The sequence below is a fragment of the Alexandromys fortis genome, unplaced genomic scaffold (genome assembly GCF_014885135.2).
Source record: "Alexandromys fortis isolate MF-2015 unplaced genomic scaffold, M_Fortis_MF-2015_v1.1 scaffold_327, whole genome shotgun sequence".
In the NCBI taxonomy this organism is placed as follows: Eukaryota; Metazoa; Chordata; class Mammalia; order Rodentia; family Cricetidae; genus Alexandromys; species Alexandromys fortis.
Window position 1 is genome coordinate 447789 of NW_026068231.1, and position 11747 is coordinate 459535.

Genomic DNA, 11747 nt, shown 5'->3' on the forward strand with positions numbered 1-11747 from the left:
AAAAAATTATATTAAAAAAAAAAAAAGAAAACAGAAAGCACACATTGGAGAAAAAAAAAAGAAGCAGACTCAGCTAGGAGGAGTAGAAGACTGGAAATAATCAAACTGAGGGCTGAAATTAACAAAATAGAAACACAGAAAACAATCCAAAGAATTAATGAAACAAAAAGCTGGTTCTTGGAGAAAATCAACAAGAATGAAAAACCCCTATCCAAACTAATCAAACGACAGAGAGAGAATATGCAAAATAACAAGATCAGAAATGAAAAGGGAGAGATAACCACAGACACAGAGGAAATTCAGAAAATCATTACATCTTAATACAAAAGCCTGTATGCCAAAAAAAATGGAAAATGTTAAAGAAATGGATACTTTTTTAGATAAGTACCATATATCTAAGTTAGACCAGGACCAGGTGAACAATCTAAATAGACCTGTTAGTCGCAAAGATTTAGAAGTTGTTTAAAAAAAAAAAAAAAAAAAACTCCCTACCAAAAAAAGCCGAGGACCAGATGATTTCAATGCAGAATTCTACCAGAACTTCCAAGAAGACCGAATACCTATACTCCTTAATGTATTTCACAATATAGAAACAGAAACGTCATTGCCAAATTCCTTTTATGAAGCTACAGTTACTCTGATACCAAAACCACAGAAAGACTCAACCAAGAAAGAGAATTACAGGCTAATGTCACTCATGAACATTGATGCTAAAATCCTCAATAAAATACTGGAAAACCAAATCCAGGAGCACATTAGAAAAATTATCAATTATGATCAAGTAGGCTTCATCCCAAAGATGCAGGGCTGGTTCAACATACGAAAATCTATCAATGTAATCCATCATATAAATAGTGAAAGAAAAAAAAAAACACATATGATCATTTCATTAGATGCTGAAAAAATATTTGACAAAATTCAACATCCCTTTATGATAAAGGTCTTAGAGAGATTAGGGATACAAGGGTCATACATAACTATAATAAAAGCTATTTATAGCAAGCAGGCAGCTAACATCAAATTAAATGGAGAGAAACTCAAAGCCATCCCAATAAAATCAGGAACACGACAAGGCTGTCCACTCTCTCCATACCTCTTCAATATATTCCTTGAAGTTCTAGCAGTAGTAATAAGACAACATAAGGGGATCCAAGGTATTCAAATTGGAAAGGAAGAAGTTAAATTTTCATTATTTGCAGATGATATGATAGTGTACATAAGCGACCCCTAAAACTCCAGCAAAAACTCCTACAGCTGATAAACTCCTTTAGTAGCATGGCAGAATAAAAGATCAACTCCAAAACATCAGTTGCCCTCCTATACACAAAGGATATGGAAGCAGAGAGGGAAATCAGAGAAGCATCACCTTTCACGATAGCCACAAATAACATAAAATATTTTGGGGTAACTCTAACCAAGGAAGTGAAGGATCTAATTGACAAGAACTTTAAGTCTTTGAAGATTGAAATTGAGGAGGATACCAGAAAATGGAAGGATCTCCCTTGCTCTTGGATTGGGAGGATCAACATAGTAAAAATGGCAATTCTACCAAAGGCAATTTATAGATTCAATGCAATTCCCATCAAGGTGCCATCAAAATTCTTCACAGATCTTGAGAGGACAATAATCAATTTTATATGGAAAAACAAAAAACCCAGGATAGCCAAAACAATCCTATACAATAAAGGAACTTTTGGAGGCATTACCATCCCTGACTTAAAACTCTATTACAGAGCTTCAGTATTGAAATCAGCTTGGGATTGGCATAAAAACAGAGAAGTCGATCAATGGAATAGAGTAGAAGACCTGGATTTTAACCTACAAACATATGAACACCTGATTTTTTTGATAAAGGAGCTAAAAGTATTCAATGGAAGAAAGAAAGCATCTTCAACAAATTGTGCTGGTAGAACTGGTTGTCAACCTGTAGAAGAATGAAAATAGATCCATATCTATCGCCATGCACAAAACTCAAGTCCAAAATAATTAAAGACCTCAATATCAGGCTGAACACACCGAACCTGATAGAAGAGAAAGTGGTACTACTCAACAAAGATATGGGCACAGGAGATCACTTCCTACGTATATCCTCAGCAGCACAGACATTAAGGACAACATTGAATAAATTGGGATCTCCTGAAACTGAGAAGCTTCTGTAAAGCAAAGGACACTCTCACTAAGACAAAAAGGCATCCCACTGACTGGAAGAAGATCTTCACCAACCCTGCAACAGAAAAAGGTCTGATCCCCAAAATATATAAAGAACTCAAGAAACTAGACTTTAAAAAGCTAATTAACCCAATTTAAAAATGGGGCACTGAACTGAATAGAGAATTCTCAACAGAAGAAATTCAAATTGCCAAAAGACACTTAAGGTCATGCTCAACCTCCTTGGCGATCAGGGAAATGCAAATTAAAACTACTTTGAGATACCAGCTTACACCTGTCAGAATGGCTAAAATCTAAAACACCAATGATAGCCTTTGCTGGATATGTTGTGGAGTAAGGGGCACGCTCATCCATTGCTGGTGGGAATGCAAACGTGTGCAACAACTTTGGAAATCAGTGTGGTGATTTTTCAGGAAATTTGGGATCAACCTACCCCAAGAACCAGTAATACCACTCTTAGGAATATACCCAAGAGATGCCCTATCATATGACAAAAGCATTTGTTCAACTATGTTCATAGCAACATTATTTGTAATAGCCAGAACCTGTAAACAACCTAGATGCTCTTCAGTGGAAGAATGGATGAAGAAAGTGTGGAATATATACATATTAGTGTACTACGCAGCGGTAAAAAACAATGACTTGGTGAATTTTGCATGCAAATGGATGGAAATAGAAAACACTATCCTGAGTGAGGTATCCCAGACCCAAAAAGATGAACATGGGATGTACTCACTCATAATTGGTTTCTAGCCAACTTGTGATCCTAGAGAAGCTAAATAAGAAGGTGAACCCAAGGGGGGGGGAACATACAGTCATCTGCCTGGATATGGGAAGTAGACAAGATTGCCGGGCAAAAACTGGGACCTTGGGGGTGAGGTGGCATGGGGCTAAGGGGAAATGGGGTGAGAAACTTGAGAAGGGTAGGATGGCGGGAGCTTGGGGGAATGGGATGGTTGGGATAAAGGAAGGATGGATACGGGAGCAGAGAAATATATATCCTAATTAAGGGAGCCATCTTAGTGTTGGCAAGAGACTGGCTCGCAGGTGTCCAGGGAGATGTCTTCAGCTAGTACCTTGGGCAACTGAGGAGAGGGAACCTGAAATGACCCTATCATATAGCCATACTGATGAATATCTTGCATATCACCTTTGAACCTTCATCTGGCGATGGATGGACATAGAGACAGAGACCCAAATTGGAGCACTGGACTGAGCTCAAGATCCAAATGAGAGAGACCATGAGCAAGGAAGTCAGGACCATGAGGGTGCACCTACCCACTGTGACAGTGGAACTGAACTATTGGGAGCTCACCAAGGCCAGCAGGACTGCTACTGAATAAGCCTGGGATGAAACCGGACTTTCTGAACATGGTGGACAATGAACGCTGATGAGAAGCCAAGGATAATGGCACTAGGTTTCAATCCTAATACATGAACTGGCTTTGGGGAACCCTAGCCTGTTTGGATTCTCACCTTCCTGGACCTGGATAGAAGTGGGAGGTCCTTGGACTTCCTGCAGGCAGAAAATATGGACTGCTCTTCATTCTCAAAAGGGAGGGGGAATGGAGTGCGGGGGAGGAGGAGAGGGGGAGGGGAGTGGGTGGAGGGGTCGATGTGTGGGAGGAGTGGGAGGGTAATGGGAAATGGGGAGGAGGCGGAAATTTTTTTCAACAACTAAAATAATAATAATAAAAATAAAAATAAAAATAAAAAAATCAATGACAGAATTATAACTAAAAACTAAAAACAAATAAATCTCTACCCTCTTTCAAAAAAAAAAAAAGAATACCAGCATTTACATACAATGTTATTGAAGACTTTGGTAAAATAAGTCATTTTATTTAATCTTTTAAGTTGCACTAACAATAGAAGTGTGCTCTTTCATTTGGTATTGAGATTTTGGAACTTATAATAATCTACCTGTTATAAAAAGTTTTGCTATAAATTAATTATACAAATAAAAATAGCATTTCTTTACAGGTTTAAAAAATAAAATTCATTTGCCATATAAATGATACCAACATTTATGGAGAAGTATTTCCAAGTTCCATACAAGTTATGCATATTCCATACAACTTATGCTTGTGATTTACAACTTATGCATGACATAACATGCATGACATGAAATTTATGAAATATGTGAAGATATGTAAAGATATTTTAATTAAAATATTTCATTTGATTTTGTCAGCTTCTCTTATGGATAGCTTGAGAAATCCACCACCTTATACAACATTATTGGAATAAAAATGTGCTTGTGTTTGTGAGGCATAGAGTCTGAATTGCTCGCTATGAGAGACTACATTCACAAGAGCAAATTCAATACCTTTTCTTACTGACAGTACATCCCATAACTAAAACACAATCATTAAACATTATTACTAAGCCGAACCAAGCAGGCCTATTTATAGTATATTAAAAACAAAGCAGTGTGTAATTAACTTTGCCTTCAACCACCTATATCCTCCTACTCCACTATCAAAGAATTCCAATAAAGTAATCATTTTATTTAACACCCAAATTGGGAGGTAAGTTTTGTCATTGACCATAGGGAAGCATAAGTACTCAGTAGTTTTCTATGGATTGCGTTTTCCTTACTTGTATATTATTAGAAATTAATGTCTCCCACAAATTAAGAAAGTCAGAATATTGATAGACACACACACATATATATTATATTTGTATATTGTTAAATACACGAAAATATGAACACATCTATAAGAAAACTGGAACAGCTGACAGTACAATGGTAATAATTGATTTTTTATTTATCTAAGAAATAATTTTGAATTTCTCCTAATTGCAGAAAATTCTAAAATCCTTTGAACTATGTAATCAAAATATCCGAAGAGAAATCTCAAAGCCTTACGTGTGTTTTCTAGCACCTTGTAGCCAAGACTATAATGGCATGCTTCATGAAAGAAATTTATAGTAGATATTATAAATATATGCTATTTTATTATTGTTGTTTAAGAAATCATGCTGTACTTGAAATGTCATTCTTCTATTTTGAAAGTCTCCTAAATTTTTAAGTAAACTAAGTAGTTCTTAGAAAAAACTATTTGTATAACAATTAAATCCTCCTTTAAAAATATTCATGTAATATATGACAATTTATCTTTAATAATATACTTTACTTCAAACTATGTATTGTTTATCAGAATGTGTTATTTTATACTATGCATCCAAATTAATAAGTAACAGTTGCATTGCCTATGAATCAATGTCTCTGGGTCAACAGGCATAGTAAAATACTTTAACAGTTTAACAGTCACATAGAATGGCTTAAAATGTTTGTAAACTTTTAAATATATCTTTATATATTCTCAGCCTAAAATTTATATTATACTTAATTGTTTATTATAATTTCCTTTAAGGCTTAAATGATGCATGATATTCCTGTTAGGTATTAAGCTGATGAATTTTTGTGATAATGTCTCTCACTTACACCTATGTATTATTTTTTTTAAATCCTACTAACCATCATTTCTGGTCTGAGAGAAAGCTCAGTTTCAGTACCCTGATATGAATAAGAGGTATTAGTGATAGCTGTTGCTGTGGGAGATATCTCCCCCACACTGTAAAGATTTGTGATTCATATTGACTTAATAAAACACCTATCGGCTATTAGCCAGGCAGGAAGTATACGTGGAACAACCAGACTAGGAGAATTCTGGAAAAAGGAAAGAGAGAGACACAATACCAAGCAAAACTTTGAGGAAGTAAGATGAAAATGCTTCTCTGAGAAAAGGTACCAAGCCACATGACTAAATACAGCAAGAATTATGGGTTACTTTAAGATCTAAGAGATATTTAATAATAAGCTTAAATTAGTAGGCCAAACAGTTGATAATTAATGTAACCTGTGTGTTTCTTTGGAACTGAATGTCTGAGGGACTGGGTGGGACAGAAATTTCTGTCTACAAATGGTGCCCAAATATTTGGTAAGAAATAATCGTCCACGTTAAGACTAAGAAAGCTTAAAAAAATATTCTAGACAGACTAGAACAGAGTCAAGCACAGCTTCTTGGTAACCATCCTTTTTTGGTAGGATATGATTGCTGCTGGTGAGTAGATGCACTGTTCCTTCAAGAGAGGCTTCCTGACTCAGCCTTAGTGGCAAGAAGAGGCTCTTCCATGAAACATTTAAATCATGTTTATGAGGAGCCAGCATCAGGCTTCTTTGTGATGGCATGGACCTAGAAGCTTGACAGACTTGTGGCTATAAATGTGGCTCCTGTCAGTACCTTTGCCATGAAGTTAGTCTCTCAAAAAGCTAAGAAAAGAGGTGGAGCCAGCAACCACTGCAGCTTTAACCCTAGTCATATTGTGTTGCAGATAAAAGACTCAAGTCATCAGAAAAAAATAGAGATATATACTAAAGACAGATACAAACAAAAACACCCCACCGCTAAACAGTTTACAGTGTTGTTAAAAATAAAATAGGCTTTGGTGAAAAGAGGAAAAAGACATAAAAAGTACTTTTTAAAAAGGAAATAGACTCGTCAGGCGTGGTAGCATGTGCCTTTAATCTCAGAATTTCGGAGGCAGAGACAGACAAATATCTGTGATGTCTACGCCAACCTAGACTACAGAGTGAGTTCCAGGATAGTCAAAGATACATAGAAAAACTGTTATAGTAACAAATATGCTGGCCTGCCCTGTCACCTGTGTACTTTGTTGTTTTAAAAGACAAGCCCTGCCCACTCCTACCAAGGCAAGCAGATATCATCACTCCTACCCATCTTTCTCTCTCTGTTCTCTGGAGCTGACTTCCTAGCCACTCAGTACAGGTTGGCTTGTATTTTCACAGATTCCTAACACAGGATGTTCTGAAGTCTGGCAAGCCATGCACTAACAGAAGGAGAATAGAGTTTAATAGCTCCTGTCCTCAACGGCCATGGAAGACCCTGAGGAGTGGCTCTAGGGTCTTTCTACCCTTCTTTCTCTATTTTGAAATAAAAAAGGTAAAATGCTCTAGGAGAATGCTCTTGTATACTGTAAAGATTTGTGACTCATAGTGATCAAATAAAATGCTGATTGGCCAGTAACCAAGCAAAAAGTATAGGCAGGGCAACCAGACTAGGAGATATCTGTGAAGAGAAAAGGGAGAGATATAATGGCAAACAAGACACAGAGGAAGCAAGATGAGAATACTGCACTGAGAAAAGTGACCAAGCCATGTGGCTATACACAGGCAATAATTATGGCTTAATTCAAAAATATAAGAGCTACTTAACAATAATCCTGAGCTAGTAGGCCAAACCATTTATAATTACTATAAGCCTCTGTGTGTTACTTTGAAACTGAACACCTGTGGGTCCAAGAAGGAGAGAAATTTTCATTTAAAAGATGCAGTTTATGGCACAATTGAGCATCCTTTGGATATATAACCAAAGTGGAATTACTGGGTCTTGAGGAAGGTTTTTTTTTTCCTTAATCTTCTGAAAAATTTCCACACTGACATCCAAAGGGGCTGTACCAGATTGCATTCCCACCATCAATCCAGAACTATTCCCTTTTCCCCACAAACTCCCCAGCATTAGTTGTCATCATGTGCTCAACTATGTTCATAACAACATTGTTTGTCATAGCCAGAACCTGAAAACAACCTAAATGCCCCTCGATCAAAGAATGGATAAAGAAAATGTGGTACATTTACACAATGGAATACTACACAGCAGAAAAAATAATGACATCTTGACTTTTGCAAGAAAATTGATAGAGCTTGAAAACAGCATTTTGAATGAGGTAACTCTAACACGGAAAGACAATTATCATTTGTACTCACTCCTAAGTGGTTTTTAAATATAAAGCAAAAAATAAAAGCCCACAAAACACAATCCCAGAGAACTTAGACAACAATGAGGACCCTAAGAGAGACATACATAGATCTAATCAAAATGGGAAGTTGAAAAAGACAAGATCTCCTGAGTAATTTGGGAGCATGGGAACCTTAGGAGAGGATTGAAGAAGAAGGGAGAGGCAGGGAGGGGAGCAGAGAAAAATGTAGAGCTCAATACAAATCATAAAAATCTATAGTTTAGGAAATTATTGTTTCCCTTTAAACCATTTTACTCTAGTGCTCCTTCTGTATTTGATTAAATATCTGGATTCAAGATAGAGGGGACAGTATTTTTTGTTCAAAACTTTAAATAATAGTTTTGAGAATTTCATGTAAGGACTAGGTCTTTCTTTATTAGACTGTCACTCCTTAAAAATGACCATAGCATTAAGATTGAAAGGGCATTTGGTATGCATAAATTCACAGCATTTTTTAAGGCTTGGATATGAGACACTGATGTGGGATTTCCCCTCTGTATGCTGTGATTACCATTGATAAATAAACCTGATGATGATGCAGAGATTAATGGAGATGACTTAAATTCATATGTAAGAGTTAGCCAATAAAACTAAAGCTAATGGGCCCAGCAGTTATTTAAAAAATATGGTTTCTGTGTGATTATTTTGGGGCTATGCTACAGGGAACCAACAAGTGCCCTCCTCCAAAAGGACAGTCAGTGCAAAGCTTCATTGGGTAAAATACGTTTTTCTTTGCCTGTTACCTTTATAAGAGAAAATAATGACATTTTGCCATGGATTCACTTGCAATAGTCATCTTAAAATATTGCAACAAATAAGCTTGATTAAGCTCATAGACATTATAAGTAACAGTTTTGAAATATATTAAAACAGTACTATTGAGTTCTCTCTTGATTAAAAAAAAACAAAAAAATAATAAATTGTGTCACTGTATCTTAAGAAGTGTGTAATACTAGGATGGACATACTAGTGAATGCCAATAATCTTAGCACTCTGGTAGAAGACATCAAGGGCCATTAGTTCCAAGGTAAGTATCAGAATGATATCGAGACATATTTTCAAAAAAGATAAACAACAGTTTAATAATGGTAAAGGTACTTTATTTCTATGAAGATATGAAGTCTTTATAAAACTAATAAGGTCACTGAGTATCATTCCTTCAATGAGTATGTTTGTTTGTCTTGCTTTCAGTAGACTCATTTCCCTACATAGAACATTTTTGTTTCTGCTATAGAGTGTGAAGTTGAGCAACATTTACATATTTACAATAACACATGATGAATTTGTCTCTTTTAGCATATCCATCTATTCACTTATAGACTCTCTGTAAGTTCAAACATGAACATTTTACTTTTAAATATGTGATTTTAATTACTGTTGCTATTGTTAAGGACAATTATTTATCTTTTTCAATAATTTATTTATTAGTTTTAAAATTCTAAATTAATTGGCAACAACTAAAGCAAGACATTTTTAGCCTGCTGAAGTTTTCATTCAACCTAGCCATAATGTTAAATAGAAGTGGCTACTTTTGATTTCTATCAGGGGATAGGGAAAGCCATGTACTCCGAGAGATTAAAACAAATCTGCTTACAATTTCCCTATGCATCTATTTTCAGAAAACTTCCCCCATACTAAAAACACATCTTCCCTTCATTTTATTCCCATTAGTCTTGAATGTGCAAAGACTACTAATAAAAATTTTAGTGGGAGGGTGCAAACATAATAAGTTATGATAATAAAACAAGATTCAAAACAAATAATTAGTCAATAATTCTTTACTCTTTCCAAGTAAAATAGGATATGTTGGTAAGCAAAGAGATAAAAGAAGAAGTAAAACTCACACATAATCAGCTGTTACCCATTTAAATTTCTTATCATAGGATGCATCAATTTTAAACTGCTAATCAAATACAACTCTAAAAACCATTAGGATTTTAATAACAGGACACTTCCTTTTTATGAATTACAAGGCATACAGAAAAAAAGATTTTCCAGGATACATGCAAATGCAGTCAAAACTGTGCAGACTATATCCATTAGGAAATATATCTTTCTCTTTTATATAGTTTCTGTTCCTTTACTGAGTGTCTTTTAATTAATACCTTGCAATAATTTTCTTAGTAATCTAAACCATAGAGATGATCCAGAAAAAATTATTAACCACTTTGTCTGAGACTGAGAGTTTGCTGACTTCACTAGCATAGAAGATATTTGCTGATTTGACTAGTTGAGAATGCAGCTTTGGCAATGTGCTTTCTTTCCTGTTTTGTCATAATTAATTTATGTGAAATAAAATTCTGTAATATATGTTCACCTGGAATAAAAAATAGCTTTTATCTTTTCTTGGAGGGCATGAGTAGTTTCCTTTCATGTAAGAGCTGTGAGAACAATTATGAGGTATGAATATATGTTTGTGTGCACACGTGTGTATGACTATAGTAGAGAAAGAAGAGAAAGGATCTCTAAAGAACAATCCAGTGAATATACACCAAGGCACTAGCACTTGGATTCTATTTGTCCTTTTTTAAATGGATTATTTTGAGGCATAGCCTTAAGCCTATATATTGTAAATGCTGGTATAGTAAATAATTTCAACTATTTATAAAGAGAAAATAATTTATTTTAAAAATTCCTGTATTTCACCATCAATTATTTTAATTCATCAAGCAACTTATACTGCAGTGGTTATTCATTTAACATGATTGTTAGAACTTCATTTCCAAAGTATGATCAATAGACTAGCATCATGAATATCACCTAGGGAGTTGTTAAGAAATATAACTTGAAAGCCAGGTGGTGGTGGTACACACCTTTAATCCCAGCACTCAAGAGGCAGAGGGAGGGAGATCTCTGTGAGTTTGAAAGCTATCCTGATCTACACAGAGAGTCCCAAGGCATACTCCAGGTCTACACAGAGAAACCCTGTATTGAACCAAAAAAAGACAGAAGTCTAAAAATCTCATAACCTGACTTATGTCACTTACTGACTTATTTTCACTTTTATGAAGATATCAATGCAGTTTTATATCAATGTAAGGTGAAAAACTATAAAATGAATCCTTCCTGAAAGAAGAAATATTTTGGGATCCTGCTGCCAGCAAAATACTTTTAAGGACAAAATCAAATAAAATAAAAGAAACTGAGATAAAGGAAGATTTAATGTCACATTAATGGGCCAAAGCATTTGTAAGAAGAAAAATGTGATATTTTTAATTTAGGCAACTGCCCTCAACTACTTTAGAAATGCTTTTCTTAATAACTACTTATTGAATCATATATATTATGGAATTAATTGAGTTATTTTTTGATTAAAAAATAACCCAGAAATAGAAGAAACTGAAACATTTGTATTTTCTAAATCATAATGTATTTTAAAAATATTTTTCAAAGTTGTCATCAGAGAAAAGGGTTCTAAAAGGAAATCCTGCTATATATGGAGACACACTTTTGTAAAGACAGTTTAACTTTTACATCAGGTGTGATGTGTGTGATTAGTTATGTCTATTCAGTGGTCTTTTTAATCTGTGTTCCCAGGGCATTCTAGTTCACCCTATGTTGAGTAAAAATATATAGACATATTCACTTTATTCTCTTTGGTATTATGGGAGCTTTCCTGCTAAAAGGGTTTTTTTGTTGTTGTTGTTGTTTGGTTTTGTTCTTTTACTTAGCTGTACAAAGGATTCTTTGAAATCTATAGGGGATTTTGAAGAGTTAGATAGGTATTGAATTGGGCTCAGTGTGTTTAAGAT